Below are 23747 nucleotides of genomic sequence, written 5' to 3'. Positions count from 1 at the left end.
ACGAGGAACTGCAGAAATACTAATATTAGTCTAAAAATGTACTAGAGAAATTAGTGGGTCTTAAAGTAGGTAAATCGCTTGGATATGATTATCTACATTCTAGAGTCTTGAAAGAGGTGGCTGTAGGTGTAGTAGATGAATTGGTAGTCATCTTTCAAAATTCTTTAGACTCTGGTTCCTGCAGATTGGAAGGTGGCAAATATAACCCCATTATTTAAGAAAGGAGGGAAAAGGAAACTACAGACCTATTAGCCTGACATTAACAGTAGGAAAAATGCTAGAATTTATAATAAAGGATTGATAACTTAACACTTAGAAAATAATGGTAGGATTGTGCAGAGTCAATATGGATTTATGAAAGGGAAATCATGTTTAACAAATCTGTCAGAGCTTCTTACATAGAAACATAGAAACTAGGAGCAGGAGTAGGCCATTCAGCCCTTTGAGCCTGCTCCTCCATTCATTACGATCATGGCTGATCATCCAACTCAATAACCTGCTCCTGCTTTCTCCCCATACTCTTTGATCCCTTTCACCCCAAGAGCTATATCTAACTTCTTCTTGAAAGCATACAATGTTTTGGTCTCAATTACTTTCTGTGGTAGCAAATTCCACAGGCTCACCACTCTCTGGGTGAAGAAATTTCTCCTCATCACAGTCCTAAATGGTCTACCCCATATCCTCAGACTGTGACCCCTGGTTCTGGACTCCCACACCATCGGGAACATCCTTCCTGCATCTACCCTGCCTAGTCCTGTTAGAATTTTATAGGTTTCAATGAGATCCCCCCCCCCTCATTCTTCTGAACTCCAGCGAGTATAATCCTAATCGACTCAATCTCTCCTCATATGTCAGTCCCGCCATCCCAGGAATCAGTCGGGAAAACCTTCGCTACACTCCCTCTATAGCAAGTACATCCTTCCTCAGATAAGGAGACAAAAACTGCACAATATTCCAGGTGTGGTCTCATCAAGGCCCTGTTCAATTGCAGCAAGACATCCCTGTCCCTGTACTTGAATCCTCTGACTATGAAGGCCAACATACCATCTGCCTTCTTTACCGCTTGCTGTACCTGCATGCTTACCTTCAGCGACTGGTGTACAAGGACACCCAGGTCTCGTTGCACATTCCTCTCTCTCAATTTATAGCCATTCAGATAATAATCTGCCTTTCTGTTTTTGCTACCAAAATAGATAACCTCACATTTATCCACATTATACTGCATTTGCCATGCATTTACCACTCACTCAGCTTGTCCAAATCACACTGAAGCATCTCTGCATCCTCCTCACAGCTCATCCTCCCACAGGGCTTTGTGTCATCTGCAAATTTGGAGATATTACATTTAATTCCCTCGTTATTCATTATATCATTAATATATATTGTGAATAACTGGGGTCCCAGTACCAATCCCTGCAGTACCCCACTAGTCACCACCTGCCATTCCGAAAAAGACCCATTTATTCCTACACTTTGTTTCCTGTCTGCCAAACAGTTTTCTATCCATCTCAATACACTACCCCCAATCCCATGCACTTTAATTTTACACGCCAATCTCTTATATGGGACTTTGTCGAAAGCCTTCTGAAAGTCCAAATAAACCACATCCACTGGCTCTCCCTCATCAACTCTATTAGTTACATCCTCGAAAAATTCCAGTAGATTTGTCAGGCATGATTTCCCTTTCATAAATCCATGCTGGCTCTGTCCAATTCTGCCACTGTTTTCCATGTGCTCAGCTATTAAATCTTTTATAATGGACTCTAGAATTTTCCCCACTACTGACGTTATGCTGACTGGTCTATAATTCTCTGTTTTCTCTCTGCCTCCCTTTTTAAATAGCCGGGTTACATTAGCTACCCTTCAATCTGTAGGGACGGTTCCAGAGTCTATAGAATCTCGGAAGATGACCACCAACGCATCCACTATTTCTAGGGCCACTTCCTTAAGTACTCTGGGATGTAAATTATCAGGCCCCGGGGATTATCATCAATTTCCCCAACACCATTTCCCTACTAATACTGATTTCTTTCAGTTCCTCCCTCTCACTAAACCCTGTGTTCCCCAACGTTTCTAGTGTGTTATTAGTGTCCTCCTTTGTGAAGACAAAACCAAAGTATGTATTTGGTTGGTCAGCCATTTCTTTGTTCCCCATTATAATTTCCCCTGTTTCTGACTGTAAGGGACCTACATTTGTTTTTGAGGATGTAACTAGCAAAATAGATAAGGGGAACTGGTAAAAGTAAAATACTGCAAATGCTGGAAATCTGAAACAAAAACAAAAATTGCTGGAAAGAACTCAGCAGGTCTGACAGCATCTGTGGAGAGAAAGACAGAATTAACATTTCAAGTCCGTATGACTCTTCTTCAGAGCTGAAAGGGAACTGGTAGATGTGGTATATTTTCAGAAAACTTTTGATAAGATCCCACACAAAGAGGTTAGGAAACAAAATTAGAGCACTTGGGATTTTGGGGAATATACTGGCATGGACTGAGAACTGGTTAATGGACAGAAAACAGAGAATAGGAATAAAAACAGAAAATGCTGGAAAAATTCAGCAAGTTTAACAGCATCTGTGGAGAGAAAAAAAGCAGAGTTAACGTTTTGAGTCCACATGACTCTGCTCCAGAGCTCTGAAGAAAAGTCATGCAGACTCAAAACGTTAACTCTTTTTTCTCTCTCCACAGATGCTGTTAGACCTGCTGAGCTTTTCCAGCATTTTCTGTTTTTGATTCAGATTTCCAGCATCCACAGTATTTTACTTTTATCTTAGAGAACAGGAATAAATGGGTAATTTTCATGTTGGCAGGCTGTCACTAGTGAGGTACTGCAAGGATCAGGGCTTGGGTCCCTGCTACTCAAAATCTATGTCAATGATTTGGGTGTGGCGATTAAATGTAATATTTCTAAGTTTGTAGATGACACAAAACTAGATGGAAGTGTAAGTTGTGAAGAGGGTGTATAGATGCTTCAAGGGGATTTAGAGAGGCTAAGCGAGTGGGCAAAAATTTGGCAGATTGAATACAATGTGGAGAAATGTGAGGTTATCCACTTTGGCAGGAAAAACAGAAATACAGAGTATTTCTTAAATGGTGAAAGGTTGGGAAGGGTTGAACTTCAAAGAGACTTGGGGGTCCTTGTTCATGAGTCTTTGAAAGGTAACATACAGGTACAACAAGCAATTAAGAAGGCAAATGGTATGTGGACCTTTATTACAAGGGGATTTGAGTATAGGAGTAAAGATGTCTTACTGCAATTATGTACAACTTTGGTAAGACTGCACCTGGAGTATTGTGTGCCGTTTTGGTCTCCTTACCCAAGGAAAGATATACTTTTCATAGAGGGAGTGCAACAAAGGTTCACCAAACTAATTCCTGGGATGGAGGAATTGTCTTATGAGGAAAGATTAAATTGACTGGGCCTTTATTCTCTTAAGTTTAGAAGAATGAGTGGTCATCTCATTCAAACATACAAAATTCTTACAGGGTAGATGCAGGAAGGATATTTCCTTTGGCTGGGGCTGAGAACCAGGGAATACGGTCCCAGAATAAGGGGCAGGCCATTTAGGAGTGAGATGAGAAGGAATTTCTTCACTCGGAGAGTGGAGAATCTTTGGAATCCTCTGTCCCAGAGGGCTGTAGAGGCTCAGTCATTGAATATATTCAACACTAAGATCGATAGATTTCCATATATTAAAAACATCAAGGGACATGGGGAAAGTGCAGGAAAATGGCATTGAAGTAGAAGATCAGCCATTATCTCACTGAATGGCAGAGTGGGCTTGAAGGGTTGGATAGTCTATTCCTGCTCACATTTCTTACGTTTTTATGAATCAGTCTTTTTTCAAACTATAGTTAAGTCTGCAATTGACATATAACTTTATTTTATCTCAGTTCTGCATAGGTCCTGAGGTCTGCCCATGGTGGATACTGGGTGAGTTGGCATGGTAGGTGTAAGGGCAAAGGGTGGTGATGGGGGGCATGGGTTGACACTGTTTGTAAAGGGCCTATAAACAGCCATGAGGATGGGTATAGGGGCATAGGAGGTGTAAAGGGCAATGGGTGTGGATGGAGGGGCATAGGTTGGTATGGAGGGTATGATGGGTAATGGGGGTAAGTACAGGGAATGAGGTGGCATGGGTTGGCATGGATGGGGCATGGGAAGTTTGTGAGGGGGGGGTGTGAGGGATGGGGGCTGGAGGAATGTTTTGTGTTTTATTCTTTTTTAAAAGAATTTTGGACACAGTGCTGGAGCCCTGAGGCAAGCCTTCCAAGCAGCCTACCTCCGCACCTGGCAGCATCCTCCGTTCTTCTGGGGTCGCCCACCACGTCTTCTAATCTAGCCCACCCCCGGACCGAAAATCTGATGTTCTGGCAGCCATTTTTAGGAGTCGGCTTGCGGACTCCGTGCATCGGATTCACGGATGAAAATCGAGGCCTTTGAATCAATGTCAAATACACTCAGCTTTGCATCAATGAAAGAAGTGCAGTATAATGAGTAATACTAGCCAGATTGCATTCTAGCAAATGATGCAAGGCTACTTTGAAGGTGCAGACTCACAACTGGTTCAGCTGTTGCAATACTAAAACCAGTGCAAAAGCAGCTTCTTAAACTGAAAGTAAAATTGTTACAACTTGGTAAAGAGCCACCTGTCCTGTGAGCTCTTCAAAAGGATTTAAGTTAACTGTTTGCTGTGTGTAAGCACGCAAGTACAGAATTCCGATTTGCCAAAGAAAAATGCATATCAAGCAACATAATTCAAATCTGCCAGCTCCATGTCCCAGAAACTGGTACTGGTCTGTGGTATAAGTGCATAATTCTATTTCTTACTTAGGGGAACAATACATAGCAACTAGACTATACAAATTTGTGCATATTTGATTTGGCCATTTTCTTCCCTTTTTCCCCCACTCTTCCAAATGTAATAGCAAGGAATTGACAACAAGTACATTCTCTTTCAGAGACACTTGAATAAATAAATCTCCATGTACAAAGCTTAAAATGAAGGGTAGATGATAGCTTGCAATTCTCCACACTGTGAGTTGCCAATCTTAGGCATAATATCTGTACCCTGTATGTTCCAACTAGTAAGAAATCAATAAAGTTGTTTTATCCGATACCCTGTTCCCAATTCTTAGCTTAAAGTGAAGGCTGCAGAATTCTTGTACAGGTACAATCAATGGTTAATTTAAGTGACTTGTCTGTCACCATAATAGAAGCTATGCATGTTGCAATATTTCTGTATCTTCGTACACAGGCGTCGCAGGCAGTCTACAACAAAGAAACTTCTTGCTCGTGAAGCACAGAGTAGCTAGCATATATCACCTAGGATGTAACCACTGGTCCAGGTCTAGTGAATCTGTATTAAATATTAAATCAAGAAATGGGAAGAGGAGAAGGCAAAACAAACATCTCAATTCACAGTATCTAGTTGGCCAACAACCTAGAACATTTCTTGGGCACCCCTTTTGAAAATAGGCTTTGTGAAGCTATTCCATGTAACACCCATTTTCATTGGTTTTACATTCATCACAGATTCACAGCTGCTCTATTATCATTTTAAAATTGTGACCAGATTCTTTATTTTTGCCCTCCCCTTAAAAAAGTCTAAATTAGTGCTCAGGTTATGAGAAAAGTCAGATGCTGGAAGTCCGTGTATGTTCTGCTTTTGCATGAAAATACATGCATGAAAATGCAGGCTTGAATCTGTGGTTGCTTCACTGGCTTATCCACTTAATCAAATCTCCAATCTCAGCTACAGTAAAAGTAAGCAATCCATTTGCAATTTATCATTTTCTCCCATTTTTAAAAACGTAAATTTCTAAGGATGTAAAAATAATCAAATGGAGAACTAAATTTGATGCGTGTGTGTGTATGTTTTTATTGCCTGTCTGTCTTGACTTGGCTGCAAATTGAACCTTTCTACTGAAATCTGCAGTATTATCCTGACTACCTCTTGTGATTCTCCATCCATATAGACAACATGCATTCTCTTGAAAATTTTGCAATTCCGGCACTGGCGTAATGAGGCTCGGACAAAAAAATACATGGAAAACTAATCCCAAGACGTGAACTGTCACTTTTAACTCTGAGCTGGATCAAATGTGACGTTCCTCAAATGACCACTTTGGAAGTACATGCCACAACTTCAGGGGCAGAATCTCCTGTTCGGCGAGCAGGGAGTGGGGCCCGCTCGCCGACGTGTAAAGGGACACCGGGTGACATCAGGCATGTGGCCCAACATCACCCCGTGTCATTTAGATTTTCAGTTCGTCGGGCGTGCAGCCGAATCGGCTGCATGCCCGCCAAACCGTCAAAGGCCTATTAAGGCCATTAAAAAAAAGTAATTAACATGATTAATGGACCTGCCCATCCAACCTTAAGGTTGGCGGGCATCACGGGAGCCCAGGCGGGCTTCTGAAAAAACATGAAGCCTCCTCCACAGGCGGGATGAGGTTTCATGAGGATATTAAAACTTTTATAAAATGTTCAAATAAAAGAAATTGACGTGTCCCAGCTCATGTGAGTGGACACGTCAGTAATGTTTTTCCCCTTCTTTATTGAAATTTTCAAACCTGAGCCAACCTCCCTGAGGCAGCACTTTGCCTGCATGCACAGGGCTTCCTGGGGGACGTCATGGTGGGCAGGGCCTTAGTTGGCCTGCCGACGTAAAATGGTGGCACACTCCCAATCGGGGGCGCCGATTGGGAACATGCCCGCTTGCGCCCGCTCCTGCACAACCCCCCACAACTGGGGGAAGATCCTGCCCCAGGTGTCTGTGGTACTGTGGCTGTTCAGTCACATAGAGACTTTGTCAACCCTGGCAGTCACTGTTCTGTGTTATCCACGCACTGTGTTGTCTGAAGTGGTCACTCAAGCCATATCACAGTAAAGTATTCCCACTGGTGTAAGGATCAAGAACCAAAGGATTCAGATTTAAGGTAATTAGCGAAAGAAGGAACACAACATGAGGGAAATCTTTTTAACGCAGCAAGTGGTTAGGATCTGGAACAGAGTTCCTGTGAGTGCGGTGGAAGCAGGTTCAATCAAAGCACTCAAAAGGAAATTGGATCACAATATGAAAAGGAAAAACATGGAGGGCTACAGGGAAAAGGAAGCGGAGTTGCACCTCCTGCTGAGGGCCAGCATGGACATGATGGGCTGAATGGCCTTCTTCTGTGATGTAACCATTCTATGCTTTCTCATGATACAAATAGTCAAAATGCACCAGATCATGCAGCAGCTCATGCACTATGCTCCATCAGTAGCAGTCATAATGATGCAGTTTAAAATAAATATTTCAGAGGGAAATGGGTGACTAACCTGAAGTGCAGGGGCTCCAGTTACTACAGCTCTCCACATCTGGCCCTCCTCAAATTATAATCGGCTCTTGTCCTCTTGGCCTTTCTTGTGCAGCACGGGGAAATCCACAAAGGAGGAAAACAAAATAAGTCTTATTTAAATTTGAAGACTAGTCCACTACCAGAAGGACTTGGGTCCACAAACTGCATTCTCCCCATACCAGTTGGAGATTTCTTACAAACCTGACCAAACTTAAATTAGCAGGCTAATGTAAACTGTGTCAATTTCATGAGATTTGAAAGCTGAAATTTATCAGAATGTCTCTGCAGGAGAGATACTGCAATCTCAAAAACCAATGTTTGGTGAATATGGTGCACAGTAGTTAGTTAGTCTTAATATGATGACACGAAAAACAAGCATTCCACTTTCAAGTTAAATCAATCAGCAGTAATCTTGCAAATTCATTTGTCTGTATGAATACTGTATTGCTACAGTAACCTGTTGCGTGACAACTATTTCATATATGTTAACCTACTGAATTTCCTTTTAGCCTCACATTTTATCTCGTACAACCTTCATTTTGTTCACCTTTGACGACAATTTTCTTAAATTCAATAGGACAAGAATTGATTTCAAGTATACACAGACACACACAACTTATCATTAATCATATTCCCTAAACAAGCTACAATGTCATAAATTTGTCATTAACCACTTGTTTCCGACTGTTCAAACAGTTTCACAAACTTTGGTCTGTGGTTTTTGTATTACAGTCTGTAAAAGGCTGAAGGTCATTACTCCTAAAGGTGTTTGAATGGAGTGAGTGACTAAGAGATGACCAAGCAAAGAACACAAATGAACCATCTGATAAAGTACCAAAGGGTGGTGGAGGGAATCTAACAATGGGGGATCCAACATGAAGCCAATGTGGATTTTGAGAAGTATTTGACGGACTCTCCACCATTCAAGTAGGCCATAGTTAACACATAAATAAAGTGATAACAGATCTACTCCTTGAAGTTTGAAAGCTGCCAAATTACTGCACTTTAGGTATCTTCATCAATGCCATTGTGTTGTTGTTAACTTGGTTTTCTTTATTATGGGGATAATCCACAAATCAAACAATCACAGAACAGTGGTGCAGAATTTATTCATGTTTATTTGATACTTCTGTAAATAGCAGTAGAAATAAAAAATCTCATTACAAAAGGATGCCAGGTTTCTGGTCACATATAACATTCCATTGCATCCCTTTGTAAATTTTAGGATAAGCAATTCACAGGGCAGCATCAATGTTTGTAGGGGGTTCCCTGCAGAGAAAACTCTATAATCAACTGTAGCTCCCTACCACTACACCTCCTGACCTTGGACTTTCCTGGTTTATGTGGCTTAGCTATTCACTGAATAAACTCACGGAGCCACCAAGGGAGACCATCTGGCAGTTTCTTAATTAAAAAAAATAAATTTAAGCTTCCTTGAGTGAGTCATTTATAATGTCATAAACGGCTTTGGGTTGCATATAGCCGCCACATGATTCACTGCTTACTTTCAGAGTTCCAGCATCCAGAGATGACACAGAATGACATGGGAGGCAAAATCTAGGGTTCCTGCACTGAGCCAAGAACTGAAAACAAATAATTTTTTGGGTACCACACTCCCAGTGGGTCATAAAATTTTCATGAGGAAATCTTAGCACTCAACTTCAGAAGCAACATGATGTTCAGCAATTCTCTATCATCTCATGCCATTTTTTGGCATTTTCAAAACCAAAACTGTACATTCATCATATGTGGAATGCTGTATTGTGAATTAAGAATAAAATCATTGATCATGTTTTTTTCTAATTTATTCACGGGATGTGGGCGTCGCTGGCTGGAGCCAGCATTTATTGCCGATCTCTAGTTCCCCTTGAGAAAGTGGTGGTGAGCTGCCTTCTTGAACCGCTGTAGTCCATGTGGTGTAGGTACACCCACAGTGCTGTTAGGAAGGGAGTTCCAGGATTTTGACCCAGCAACAGTGAAGGATGGTGATATATTTCCAAGTCAGGATGGTGAGTGACTTGGAGGGGAACGTCCAGATGGTGGTGTTCCCAATTATCTGCTGCCCTTGTCCTTCTAGATGGTAATGGTCATGGGTTTGGAAGGTGCTATCTAAGGAGCCTTGGAGAATTCCTGCAGTGCATCTTGTGGATAGTACGCACTGCTGCTACCATGTGTCGGTCGTGGAGGGAATGAATGTTTGTGCACGTGGTGCCAATTAAGTGGGCTGCTTTGTCCTGGATGGTGTCAAGCTTCTTCAGTGTTGTGGGAGCTGTACTTATCCAGGCAAGTGGGGAGTATTCCATCACACTCCTGACTGGTGTCTTGTAGATGGTGGACAGGCTTTGGGGAGTCAGGTGGTGAGTTACTCACTGCAGGATTCCTAGCCTCTGACTTGCTCTTGTAGCCACAGTATTTATATGGCTAGTCCAGTTCAGCTTCTGGTCAATGGTAACCCCCAGGATGTTGATAGTGGGGGAATTTAGTGATGGTAATGCCATTGAACATCGAAGGGCGATGGTTAGATTCTCTCTTGTTGAAGATGGTCATTGCCTGGCACTTGTGTGGCGCAAATGTTACTGCCATTTGTCAGTCCAAGCCTGGATACTGTCCAGATCTTGCTACATTTGGACATGGACTGCTTCAGTATCTAAGGAATCACAAATGGTGCTGAACATTGTGCAATCATCAGCGAACATCCCCACTTCTGACCTTATGATGGAAAGAAGGTCATTGACGAAGCAGCTGAAGATGGTTGGGCCGAGGACACTACCCTGAGGAACTCTTCCAGTGATGTCCTGGAGCTGAGATGATTGACCTCCAATAACCACAATCATCTTCCTTTGTGCTAGGTTTGATTCCAACCAGTGGAGAGTTCTTCCCCGATTCCCGTTGACTCCAGTTTTGCTAGAGCTCCTTGATGCCGCATTTGGTCAAATGCGACCTCAATGTCAAGGGAGTTCAGCTCTTTTGTCCATGTTTGAACCAAGGCTGTAATGAGGTCAGGAGCTGAGTGGCCTTGACGGAACCCAAACTAGGCATCAGTGAGCAGGTTATTGCTAAACAAGTTTGATAGCATTATTGATGACCCCTTCCATCACTTTACTGATGATCGAAAGCAGGCTGGTGGGACGGTAATTGGCCAGGTTAGATTTGTCCTGCTTTTTGTGTACAGGGCATACTTGGGTAATTTTGCATAGCCAGGTATATGCCAGTGTTGTAGCTGTACTGGAACAGCTTGGCTAGGGGCACGGCAAGTTCTGGAGCACAAGTCTTTAGTACTATTGCCAGAATATTGACAAGGCCCATAGCCTTTGCTGTATCCTTCAGCTGTTTCTTGATATCATGTGCAGTGAATCGAATTAACTGAAGACTAGCATCAGTGATGCTGGGGACCACCAGAGGAGGCCGAGATCCTACTCGGCACTTCTGGTTGAAGATTGTAGCAAATGCTTCAGTCTTATCTTTTGCACTGATGTGCTGGGCTCCCCCATTATTGAGGATGAGGATATTTGTGGATCCTCCTCCTCTAGTGAGTTGTTTAATTATCCACCACCATTCACGGCTGGATGTGGCAGGACACACTAGAGTTCTCACTACAGCGACGGAGATTGAGGGACGACTTGATAGAAGTTTACAAAATTATGAGTGGCATGGACAGAATAGATAGTCAGAAGCTTTTACCCAGGGTGGAAGGGTCAATTACTAGGGGACATAGATTTAAGGTGACAGGAGAAAACTATAGAGGAGATGTGCGGGGCAAGTTTTTTACGCAGAGGGTAATGAGTGTCTGGAATTCGCTGCCAGAGGAGGTGGTGGAAGCAGGTACAATAGTGGTGTTTAAGAGGCAGCTTGACAAATACATGAATAGGATGGGAATAGAGGGGTACGGACCCCGGAAGTACAAAATATTTTAGTTGACGGGCAATATGATCGGCGCAGGCTTGGAGGGCTGAAGGGCCTGTTCCTGTGCTGTACTTTTCTTTGTTCTTTGTTCTTTGACAGCAGAGTTTAGATCTGATTTGTTGGTTGTGGGATCACTTAGCACTGTCTATCACTTGCTGCTAATGCTGTTTGGAACGCAAGCAGTCCTGTCTTATAGCTTCACTAGGTGACACCTCATTTTTACGTATGACTGGAGCTGCTCCTGGCATGCCCTCCTGCACTCTTCATTGACTAAACTTGTGATGTTTGAGAATTGGCTACATGTATGGGGCCATCTTGTAAGTATTAACACATGACAGTGTTCCCCAAATATACGTAGAACATACAGCATAGAAAGAGGCCATTCTACCTAGTAAGTCTGTTTATGCTCCACTCAAGCCTCCTTCCTACCTTGCTCATCTAACTCTTGTCATAAAAACAAAAAAACTGCGGATGCTGGAAATCCAAAACAAAAACAGAATTACCTGGAAAAACTCAGCAGGTCTGGCAGCATCGGCGGAGAAGAAAAGAGTTGACGTTTCGAGTCCTCATGACCCTTCGACAGAACTTGAGTTCGAGTCCAGGAAAGAGCTGAAATATAAGCTGGTTTAAGGTGTGTGTGTGGGGGGCGGAGAGATAGAGAGACAGAGAGGTGGAGGGGGTTGGTGTGGTTGTAGGGACAAACAAGCAGTGATAGAAGCAGATCATCAAAAGATGTCAACGACAATAGTACAATAGAACACATAGGTGTTAAAGTTGGTGATATTATCTAAACGAATGTGTTAATTAAGAATGGATGGTAGGGCACTCAAGGTATAGCTCTAGTGGGTTTTTTTTTAATAATGGAAATAGGTGGGAAAAGGAAAATCTTTATAATTTATTGGAAAAAAAAAAGGAGAGAAGGGGGAAACAGAAAGGGGGTGGGGATGGGAGAGGGAGCTCACGACCTAAAGTTGTTGAATTCAATATTCAGTCCGGAAGGCTGTAAAGTCCCTAGTCGGAAGATGAGGTGTTGTTCCTCCAGTTTGCGGTGAAGCCCAACGCAAACTGGAGGAACAACACCTCATCTTCCGACTAGGGACTTTACAGCCTTCCGGACTGAATATTGAATTCAACAACTTTAGGTCGTGAGCTCCCTCCCCCATCCCCACCCCCTTTCTGTTTCCCCCTTCTCTCCTTTTTTTTTCCAATAAATTATAAAGATTTTCCTTTTCCCACCTATTTCCATTATTAAAAAAAAAACCCACTAGAGCTATACCTTGAGTGCCCTACCATCCATTCTTAATTAGCACATTCGTTTAGATAATATCACCAACTTTAACTTTAACACCTATGTGTTCTATTGTACTATTGTCGTTGACATCTTTTGATGATCTGCTTCTATCACTGCTTGTTTGTCCCTACAACCACACCAACCCCCTCCACCTCTCTGTCTCTCTATCTCTCCGCCCCCCACACACACACCTTAAACCAGCTTATATTTCAGCTCTTTCCTGGACTCGAACTCAAGTTCTGTCGAAGGGTCATGAGGACTCGAAACGTCAACTCTTTTCTTCTCCGCCGATGCTGCCAGACCTGCTGAGTTTTTCCAGGTAATTCAACTCTTGTCATAGCCCATTATTCCCTTTTCTTCCCTTTTCCCTCTTATACTTATCAAGTTTCCACTTAAATGCATCTTTTTTATTGACCTCAATAGCGAGTTCCACATTCTAACCACTTTCTAGGTAAAGGAGTTTCTTCAGAATTCCCTATTTGATTTCTTGGTGACTATCTCAAATTGATGGCGTCTAATTTTGCTCTTCTCCTCAAGCAGAAACACTCTTTCTGCGTCTACGCTTTCAAACCTTTCATAATTTTAAAGGCCTCTACTGGATCACGCCTCAGACTTTTCTGTTCAAGAGAAAAGGGATCCAGCCCATTCATCCTTTCCCAATAGCTATAACCTTACAGTTCTGGTATCAGCTTTGTAAAATCTTTGCACCTTCTCTTGTATGTATTAACACATGACAGTGTTCCCCAAGTATACGCAGAACATACAGCATAGAAACAGACCATTCTACCTAGTAAGTCTGTTTATGCTCCACTCAAGCCTCCTTCCTCTTTATTATATTGGAACCAGAACTGTATAGAGTACACCACTGTGGTCTAATCAAGGTATAACATATGTTTAACATAACTTCTCCACTTTTCAAATCTATCCCTCTAGAAGTAAAGCCAAGTGTTTGTTTTGCTTTCTTTTAGGCCAAGAGTGATGTGATGAAACAGATTATATTGAAGATTAATTTTCCATTTGATTGTCTGTACAGAGTAAGCTGTAACACTGAGACATGACTCCAAAAGACAGCAACCTGACCTCATTCCAAACTAATTTAATTACCACTGAATTACAATAGAAAAAGCTTCTAAGAGTAATTTGAATCTGTGAGGTTCCACAATGTTTTGTTACTGGGATCTACCATGTCTAACAAAATGTAGCAATAAAATGGCAAAAATTCTATTCTGTTTTTAAGGGAATAAAAGACTCAAGGAAAGGAACTGTAAAATTGCTAGTTTAATGTAACCTTCTACCTCACTTTTACATAGACTTATTAATGTCCAAACTGAACCAAAAAAAATCCTTATCATAAATATAAGTTGAATGTTTCAGAATGGTTCTATGATTGCACTAGAAACACCACAAAGTCCCTCTGAGAGACTTTAGTTTCGTAGAGGACTTGCTACTTTCACAAATGTTTTGTCCATTTTAACTGTCAGTTTCCTCTCAGAAGCTCCTAAAGTTAATGCTTAAATGTCATGTATTTATTCCATAACAGAATAGGATTGTGCAATTATTAATTTAAAATACTGGGATGATATTTTTTGTGTAATTAACTCCCAGAAAAATAACCCGAATATATAATTTTATGAATGGCTTGTTTCATTATTGCACAGATACTCTGCCTCCCATGATTATCTATTACTGGTGACCGCAGCTGTAATTCTCAATAGTGTAAATAAGCCTAATTTACTGAACAGTAATATAAACCATTTAAAATGGATGTTTGTGTATGGTATAGGACAACAGATACTGGAGAAGGCAAAGTTTACCACAGTGTACGTCATTAAATTGTGCAAAGGGCCTGAACTTAGGCCAATATTTTGCTCAAAAACCAATGTCTGGAATGTTCAAATAATTCGTATTCAAGATTAATGATGAGCTGAAGTTCTATGTCCACAATTACTCATGTTGTGTTCCTGATTTCAATTGTGTGGTTGAGTCAGCAGATGGCAGATGATCTAGGAATTAAATTAAAGAACAGGTCCTCAAGGGTTATAATCTCCAGATTACTACCCGAGCCACGTGCAAATTGGCATAGGGACGCAAGTATAAGGGAAGTAAACACGTGGCTAAAGGAGTGGTGCAGGAAAGAGGGGTTCCATTTCGTGGGGCACTGGCATCAGTATTGGAACAGGAGGGATCTGTACCATTGGGACGGTCTCCACCTGAACCGATCTGGGACCAACGTTCTAGCGAAAAGGGTAAATAGGGTGGTCAACAGGACTTTAAACTAGAAAGTTGGGGGGGGTGGGGAAGGGTAAAACTCCAAGAATTATGACTAATGGGAAACAAAGCAGCAGGTTAGCATGTGTTGGGGGGTGGATTCAACTTCATGGAAAATTATGAAAAAACTGAAAAGAAAGGAGAGCCCAGGAGAGGCTATTAAAGTCTCCAGAACACAAAATAGGACAGAGTGTTTAAAAAGGGCTAGGAATCGAACTTCAAGCACATCAGATAAAGGGACAACAATGAGAAAGGGGATGGGAAATACAGGACTGAAGGTGTTGTATCTGAATGCACACAGTATACAAAATGAGGTAAATGAGCTTATGGTGCAGATTGAAATTGGCAGGTATGATGTGGTGGGCATTACAGAGACATGGGGATCAGGACTGGGAGCTAAATATCCAAGGATATACATCCTATTGAAAAGATAGGCAGGTTGGCAGAGGGGGTGGGGTTGCTTTGTTAGTAAGAAATGAAATTAAATCGATAGCAAGAAATGATGTAGGGTCAGATGATGTAGAATCTGTGTGGGACAGTTGAGGAACCGCAAAGATAAAAAACCATAATGGGAGTAATGTACAGACCTCCGAACAGTAGTCAGGATGTGGGGCACAAGATACACCAGGAGATGGAAAAAGTGTGTAAGAAAGGCTAGGTTACAGTGATCATGGGGGATTTCAATATGCAGAAAGACCGGAAAAATCAGGTTGGTAGTGGATCTCAAGAAAAGGAATTTGTGGAATGTCTACAAGATGGCTTTTTGGAGCAGCTGGTGGTGGAGCCCACTAGGGAACAGGCAATTCTAGATTTAGTGATGTGTAATGAGGCAGATTTGATAAAGGAGCTTAAGGTGAAGGAACCCTTAGGAGGAAGTGACCATAATATGATAGAATTTACCCTGCAATTTGAGAGGAAAAAGCTGGAATCAGATGTAACGGTATTACAATTGAATAAAGGCAACTACAGAGGCATGAGGGAGGAGCTGGCCAGAATTGACTGGGAGATGAGCCTAGCAGGAAAGACAGTGGAACAGCAATGGCAGGAGTTTCTGGGAGTAATTTGGGAGACACAGCAAAAAATTCATCCCTAGGAAGAAGAAGCATACTAAAGGGAGAACGAGGCAACCATGGCTGACAAGGGAAGTCAGGGATAGCATAAAAGCTAAAGAGAAAGCATACAATGCTGCGAAGAGCAGTGGGAAACCAGGGGATTGGGAAGCCTACAAAGACCAACAGAGGACAACTAAAAAAGAAATAAGGAGGGAGAAGATTAAATATGAGGGTAAACTAGCCAGTAATATAAAAAGGTTGCAAGAGTTTTTTTTAGATATAAAGGGTAAGAGAGAGGCAAAATTGGACATTGGGCCACTGGAAAATGACGCTGGAGGAGTAGTAGTGGGGAACAAAGAAATGGCGGAGGAACTGAATAGGTACTTTGCGTCAGTCTTCACAGTGGAAGACATGAGTGACATCCTCAAAGTTAAAGAGAGTCAGGGGGTAGAGATGAGTATGGTGGCCATTACCAAGGAGAAGGTGCTAGGAAAACTGAAAGGTCTGAAGGTGGATAAATCACCTGGACCAGATGGATTACACCCCAGAGTTCTGAAGGAGATAGCTGAAGAGATAGTGGAGGCGTTAGTGGCGATCTTTCAGGAATCACTCAAGTCAGGGAGGGTCCCAGAGGACTGGAAAATCGCCAATGTAACCCCCCTGTTTAAGAAGGGAGTGAGGCAAAAGACGGGAAATTACAGGCCGATTAGCCTGACCTTGGTCGTTGGTAAGATTTTAGAGTCCATTATTAAGGATGAGATTTCAGAACACTTGGAAGTGCATGGTAAAATCGGGCAAAGTCAGCATGGTTTCATCAAGGGGAGGTCATGCCTGACAAATCTGTTAGAATTCTTTGAGGAGGTAACGAGTAGGTTAGACAAAGGAGAGCCAATGGAAGTTATCTACTTGGACTTCCAGAAGGCCTTTGACAAGGTGCCGCACAGGAGGCTGCTCAGTAAGATAAGATCCCATGGAGTCGGAGGCAAGGTATTAGCATGGAAAGAAGATTGGTTGCCTGGCAGGAGGCAGAGAGTGGGGATAAGGGGGTCCTTCTCAGGATGGCGGCCGGTAACTAGTGGAGTTCCGCAGGGGTCAGTGTTGGGACCACAACTTTTCACTTTATACATTAATGATCTAGAAGAAGAAACCGAGGGCATCCTGGCTAAGTTTGCAGATGATACAAAGATAGGTGGAGGACAGGTAGTATTGAGGAGGCGGGGAGGCTGCAGAAGGATTTGGACAGGTTAGGAGAATGGGCAAAGAAGTGGCAGATGGAATACAACATGGGGAAGTGTGAGATCATGCACTTTGGTAGGAAGAATAGAGACATGGACTATTTTCTAAATGGGGAGAGAATTCAGAAATCTGGAGTGCAAAGGGACTTGGGAGTTCTAGTCCAGGATTCTCTTAAGATTAACTTGCAGGTTGAGTCGGTAGTTAGGAAGGCAAATGCAATGTTGGCATTTATTTCGCGAGGACTAGAATATAAAAGCAGGGATGTGCTGCTGAGGCTTTATAAGGCTCTGGTCAGACCACATTTAGAATATTATGAGCAATTTTGGGCCCCCTATCTCAGGAAGGATGTGCTGGCCCTGGAGAGGGTCCAGAGGAGGTTTACGAGAATGATCCCAGGAATGGGCTTAACATATGAGGAACGTTTGAGGACTCTGTCTATAATCGATGGAGCTTAGAAGGATGAGGGGGGATCTGATTGAAACTTACAGAATACTGAAAGGCCTGGATAGAGTGGACGTGGGGAAGATGTTTCCATTAGTAGGAGAGACTAGGACCCGAGGGCACAGCCTCAGAGTAAAGGGAAGACCTTTTAGAACAGAGATGAGGAGAAACTTCTTTAGCCAGAGAGTGGTGAATCTATGGAATTCATTGCCACAGAAGGCTGTGGAGGCCAGGTCATTGAGTGTATTTAAGACCGAGCTAGATAGGTTCTTGATTGGTAAGGGGATCAAAGGTTACGGGGAGAAGGTGGGAGAATGGGGTTGAGAAACTTATCAGCCATGATTGAATGGCAGAGCAGACTCGATGGGCCAATTGGCCTAATTTCTACTCCTATATCTTATGGTCTTATGGCCATTTTGCTTGTGCTATTTACATAAGGAATGCCCACTCCTAGTAGCACTCCGTTGCTTTTTTTCTCACTTGAACATGAGGAAAAGGAACAACATTTAATGTTGGGAAAATAGGAACAGGAGCAGGCCATTCATCCCTTCAAGGCCATTCCACCATTCAGAATTAGATCATGGCTGATCTGTACCTCAACTCCATTTATGAGCCTTTGCTCCATACTCTTACCAAGTGAGAATTTTATGGAGGCAACGGGAGTCTCAGCTGCTGGCTGGAGAGCTGGTGAGAGACCCATGCTATCTCTTCTGGGACCTTTTCTTATCATGTCCACGGACAGTCTATACATGCCCCAGCCAGAACTGGACACATTTTTGCGCCTTGTTGTTGAATTCAGAAAGAAGGGCAACAGTGCAGGGTTCCTCTAGCGATAAGCATTGCAGGAGATGTTGCATAGTCTGTGGCTCAGTTCCACATTCACAAGTTGTTGAATGGCCTATTGATAGTACATGCCAATCAAGCAGTTGAGAGGTCACTGGCAGATCTTCCACAAGATCAGAATCTTAGGGAGGGAATCCAACCCACTGAGAGCTGCTGGCCAATCAGAGTCCAACAGCTCTTTTGCTCTCAGCACCAGCTGTGAGGCGGTGGCCGTTGGCGGAACGGCACTCACCAGAGGCCCAGGATTGCACAGTAAGTGATGGCAAGAGGAGTTTCAGGGAGTGGGGTCATTGTGGCGATGGGGGCAGAGGAGGTAACTCTCAGCAGGGTGCCCCTACCCACTGCCGGGTCCCTCGATCAGGGATTGAGTGCCTTTGAACGCAGGACGCCCCATCCCGGGAGCCTGCAAGCAGCCAGCACCGATTTGCACGGCGTGCTCCCCGTGTAGTGACAGGCCTGCCTGTCGTGGCAGGAAGAGGCACTTAATTAGGCATTAATCTCTCATTAAGGGCCTCAACTGGCGATGGTGCCGTCCACAGGCCTTCCCACCATGAACTTAACTCAGGTGGAGGAGGGAAGGTGGCAGGTTCCCCACCTGCCACCATCCTGCCCGACTAAATGTCTTCCCTACCCCCAAACTCGCCATAAAATACCACCCCTAGAGTAATATTGCTGTATTTTATGCCAAGGAAGATGCATTGCCAGGAATGAAAGAGGGTCCCAAGACTGAGCAGGCGGATGGCGAGATCCTGAGGTGATTTTACCAGTGATGGCTAATTAAGAGGTTGCTGTCAGGAACACTGTCCAATTGAGGATGACAGCACTGCCTCTCAGACCTTTCATCCCAATCAGCTGAAGATGGTTTAGCCAAGGACACCACCAGTCCTCGCTGACAGTAATTACCAGTTCTAACTAGTTACCTAATTAACTAAATGTGCAGCTGACACTAGCAAGCAACTTGTTTATCACTAACACCGTGAAATAAACAAGTTAAGGTTAATGTTAAACTAAATGCTAAATTTAACTACATTTTAGAAAGAGATCAACACTTAAAATTCCCTCATTCAACAAATTCCCTCTAGTAGTAGTACTCAGCAGAGATTGTGTGTTAGAAAAGCCTAATTTATAAATCACAGTCTCACCACATTTTCATTATTGTAATAAACTCTATTCTCCCTTTTAATTCCAGAAAAATTGACATTACTGAGCAAGCAATTTCTTAGATGATGGCAGATAAAAATTGCTGTAATGTGTATGGAGAGGCTACACCACTATTAGTCCCTCAAAATGTAAAATATTTTCAGAGACAATCATGTTTTTGAAATTGGATTGAATCTAAGATTTGTCAGGGAAGTTCCTTGTTCCAGTATATAACTGACCTTTTGTTTTCCATTAGAAATGATGACCATTTGTAATAACAATATAACTATATGTCAGGCTGATTCTGATTCAGGTCAAGATACTGATTACACCTTTCTTGAAAGTGAGTTTCAAATCAGATTCATCCCATTTACGTTGTAGGGTGGAAATTTTTTCTTTATTTTTCCATGGGGTGTGAATGTCGCTGGCAAGGCCAGCATTTGCTACCCATCCCTAACTGCCCTTGAGATGGTGGTGGACCATCTTCTTGAACCACTGCAGTCCGCCTGGTGTAGGTACACCCACGGTATTCCTTTTTAACTTTTCTTTCGCCATTTGGTACAACTGAGTGACTTGCTGGGCTACTTCAGAGAGCAGTTATGAGTCAACCAGATTGCTGAGGATCTGCCAGGCCGGATAAGGACAACAGATTTCCCTAAAGGACATTAGGGAACCAGATGAGTTGCTACAGCAATCCGGTAGTTTCACAGCCCCCATTACTGAGACTAGCTTTTAATTCCAGATTTATTCATTAATTGAATTTAAATTACACCACCTGCCATGGTGGTGGGATTTGAACTCGCTTCCCCAGATCATTAGTCAGAGCCTCTGGATTACTAGTCCAGTAACATTACCACTATGTCACCATCCTCCTTTGTTCATGAACTTTATTTGTTTAACATGGGGTTGCCTTATGATGTCAGATCTAAGAGACAGCCTCTGGATTTCATAAACTGAAAGTTTTTGTACTAAGTATTCTGTTCTCTTCAGTTGTATATTTTGGGAAAGTTGTTCCTGCTATTGTGCCCTAAAGCAAATGGATATAATCAAATCAGCTCAACTGCTTGCAGTCAAAAATACAAATGCAGTTCTGAGCTGCAGGGTAAACAAAACCAAAAAACATTGGCAAGGGGTTCTGTGCTGTGCCATCCTAAGGTAGTATGGTTCCCACTTCCGGTCACTATCCAGTGACATTGTTGCATGGTGCACTATGTGGATGGCTAGTGAGGACATCATTGGTCTTCGCCATGATTGAATAGCTTGTAGACTTACACATGAAAATAGGCTAATTGGTCAAAGTACCAGAAGACTATTCATACCCATGGAACTGCATCCTAGTTAAAGTTAGCATCAAGTGGAGGGAGATTGATGGCTTAACTTGTATTTCTTAGAATCAAAGACTTTTGGATAAATAAACTTCTTGTTAGTGATTATTTTTTAGCATCCTCATTTTTACTCCTTTGCATGAAGACCCATCCATCAGAAATAGCCTGTAAGTGAATTAAAACAATGTTATTTTTTCCATTGCCTCCTGTCCTCTAACCTGCCCCAAGATAGAGCCACTTGCCCTTTGTGAAGTTGGCAGTTACAGCACCTAATCACAAGGGACACTCACAGATGGGCTGGATGTTGGAATTTTTTTAAGCGTATTGCATTTTAGAGGTGATGTTTGCAGATCATGGTCAGGCATCCCCTGTACTTGGTGCAATATTTTCACTGTGGCGACCTTGACTATTTTCATGAATATACCCATACGTTAAAGTTCATCAAGAATGAAACTGCTTTGGTATTTTACTAAACAGTAAATGTACCATCTATTAACAGTATCCCAATGAAGCTTGGCTTTGATTAAAGGGTTCCACAGCAAACTGTGATATCAGTTATATCCAAATTTATTCAGTACAATATTGTAGCAAGTAACTAGTGGATTTCCTGTTTTCCTGTGATAGTGCACCGCTGCTGGTACTTTTAGCAGCTGTTGGAGGTGTAAGTTAAACATTTGCTGAGTGTTCTGTTCTTAGATTTTCTAAAAACAATTCCATTATAAATTGCAATGCAATTACTTAAAAGTCAGAAAATCTCAAACCACAAACACCTTCAGTGTAATGCACCATGCTTCATCAGTCTCTCAATACCAATTCATAATTTCTATCAATCAGTTTGCAGTTTTATGAGACTATTAGACCAAAATTTACCACAAAAACAATTATTTTAAGTTCTGTGAGTTTTTGTGTTTCCATTGTAATGAAACAGCACAGAACTTTTCTGCAAGGGTTAAGATTAAGAATTAAGGTTTGGACTGCGTTTCAGATAATGAAATACATATTTATATAGTGGTAAACTTACTAACAAGTTCAAACTGGGTTCCTTATGTACCTATTGAAATACATTTTACTAGAATGTAGTTCCTAAAATCATCTGCATACAAGGGTTTATATGCAGTAAGTAGGTCAGTTCATTTTCTGATGCTGCACTAGATTGTTCACAACATTGACATCCTATTCAACCCTGATCTGATCTCATAACCTCTTCATCACCAAGACATTCTACTTTCACTCCATATCATTGCTTGTCACTTCCACCTAACTCAACCCATCTGCTGCTGAAACCCTCAGCCATACTTTTGTTACCTTCAGACTTAACTATTCCAAAGCTCTCCTGGCCAGCCTCCCATCTTACGTCTTTCATAAATTTGAATTCATTCAAAACTCTTTAGCCGATATTCGGACTTGCACCAAGACCTATCACCTCTGTGCTTGCTGACTGATGTGCACTGTTTCCCAATCCAGCAGCCCCTCAATTTTTAAAGCTCTCATTGTTCTGTTCAAATCCCTCTCTTTGTATCTTTGTAGCCTCCTCCAGCCCTACTAGCCTCTGACAACTCTGCATTTCTCCAATTCTAGCCTTGTGCATCTTTGGTTTCCTTTGCCCCTCCATTGGTGGCTGTGGCCTCAGCTGTCTTTGAGTGAAGCTCTGAAACCCCCTCCTTAAACCTCCCAGTTTCTCTCTCTCCTCCTTTAAAATACTCATTAAATCCTACCTCTTTAACCAAGCTTATGGTTACCTAATATCTCCATATGTAGCCCAAGGTCAAATTTTCTCTCATATCACTCCTGTGAAGTGGCTTATTATGTTGAAGGTGTTACATAAATGCAAGTTGTTATTGTAAAAATGCCAGGTCTAATGTTCATACTTCATGTTGCACATAATGATTTTATTTTTTTTTTCATTCTGAGGTACGGGTCCTAAACATGATACTGCTTCCCAAGGTCATTCTAGTTCAGGTCTATAACCAAATATAAGATGTTGAGAAAGTCTGGCTTTTCTTTTACGCTAAGGGGAAACCATTTTGCCTCCACTGAAACTTTCACACAGGAGATTGTGGGATTAACCCAGATCTTCTCATTCCATTGATGCAGGACCCTTCTGATTTTTAGCCATTTCCTCTGGTCAATTTTTCTAAATATGACAGCACCTGCCTAGAGAAAGTTACCTCAGGAAAGCTGAGCGGACATCAGTAATCAAAATACTTAATTTTTTTCTCATGTTTCATTGGTTAAAGTAGGCTTTATGTTGGCGAATTCCTCAGCTTATTTAATCATTAGCATCTGTTGTCCCACAGTTGTATAATAACGTTTAAAATTTGCCCAATCTCATGCTGAAGAGATTAAAGACTATGGCCTGAACCTTCCGAAGAGCAGCAACCACCATTGGATTGCCGCTCCTGCTTTTCTGCGCCGCGCCGGAGCTCCGCATTTCTGGCCGGAACTTCTGACCCCAGCTTCTCCCGATTTGCAGAGTATACCTGAAATGGGACTGCTTCTTCACAGCGCTGGATTGTCAGGGGAAGACGATCCATGGCCCCTTCTTATGGCACTAGCTGCTGTATTCTGTTAAATAAAGAACCCTCGCGGAGAAAGGGAGGAACAACTCTCCTAAGTTAGGGAGAGTACGGATTACATCCTAGCTGAAAGGGGAATTGCAGTGAATTAGCGCCCCAGCTGAAAGGGGGACTGTGAGTAAAAGGGTAGCTACCGACCAAAGAGACTTAAGAGACCCAAAGCATCGGAGCACTTGTTAAGGAACTCTTAAACACCGGTGAGCGCATAGGTAGGGAAAATGCGCTGCGCTGTTAATTGTGTTTCCTTTCTAGATATAATGGGAAGTCTTAGCAGCAGAGCGGCATCTGCCGCCTCCCCGGTTCCACGGGGTTCCAAAAACAAACCAAA

The 23747-nt window shown here is 42.4% G+C and overlaps 1 protein-coding gene across 8 annotated transcripts in view; it reads right to left on the bottom strand.

Annotated features, from left to right (window-relative positions):
* The window catches only part of LOC121291913 (homeobox-containing protein 1-like), an 87239-nt gene that overhangs the window by 51781 nt on the left and 11711 nt on the right, over nucleotides 1-23747 (bottom strand). For 5 of the 8 annotated variants that reach the window (XM_041213572.1, XM_041213575.1, XM_041213576.1 and 2 more), the window contains exon 2: nucleotides 7325-7454. The gene's annotated coding sequence lies outside the window, so the exon portion shown is untranslated. The remainder of the gene's footprint in view (nucleotides 1-7324; nucleotides 7455-23747) is intronic. The other 3 variants (XM_041213573.1, XM_041213574.1, XM_041213571.1) reach the window with 2 other exon arrangements.

This window comes from Carcharodon carcharias, chromosome 19 (assembly GCF_017639515.1).
Source record: "Carcharodon carcharias isolate sCarCar2 chromosome 19, sCarCar2.pri, whole genome shotgun sequence".
In the NCBI taxonomy this organism is placed as follows: domain Eukaryota; kingdom Metazoa; phylum Chordata; class Chondrichthyes; order Lamniformes; family Lamnidae; genus Carcharodon; species Carcharodon carcharias.
This window is presented reverse-complemented; position numbering and strand designations above follow the sequence as displayed.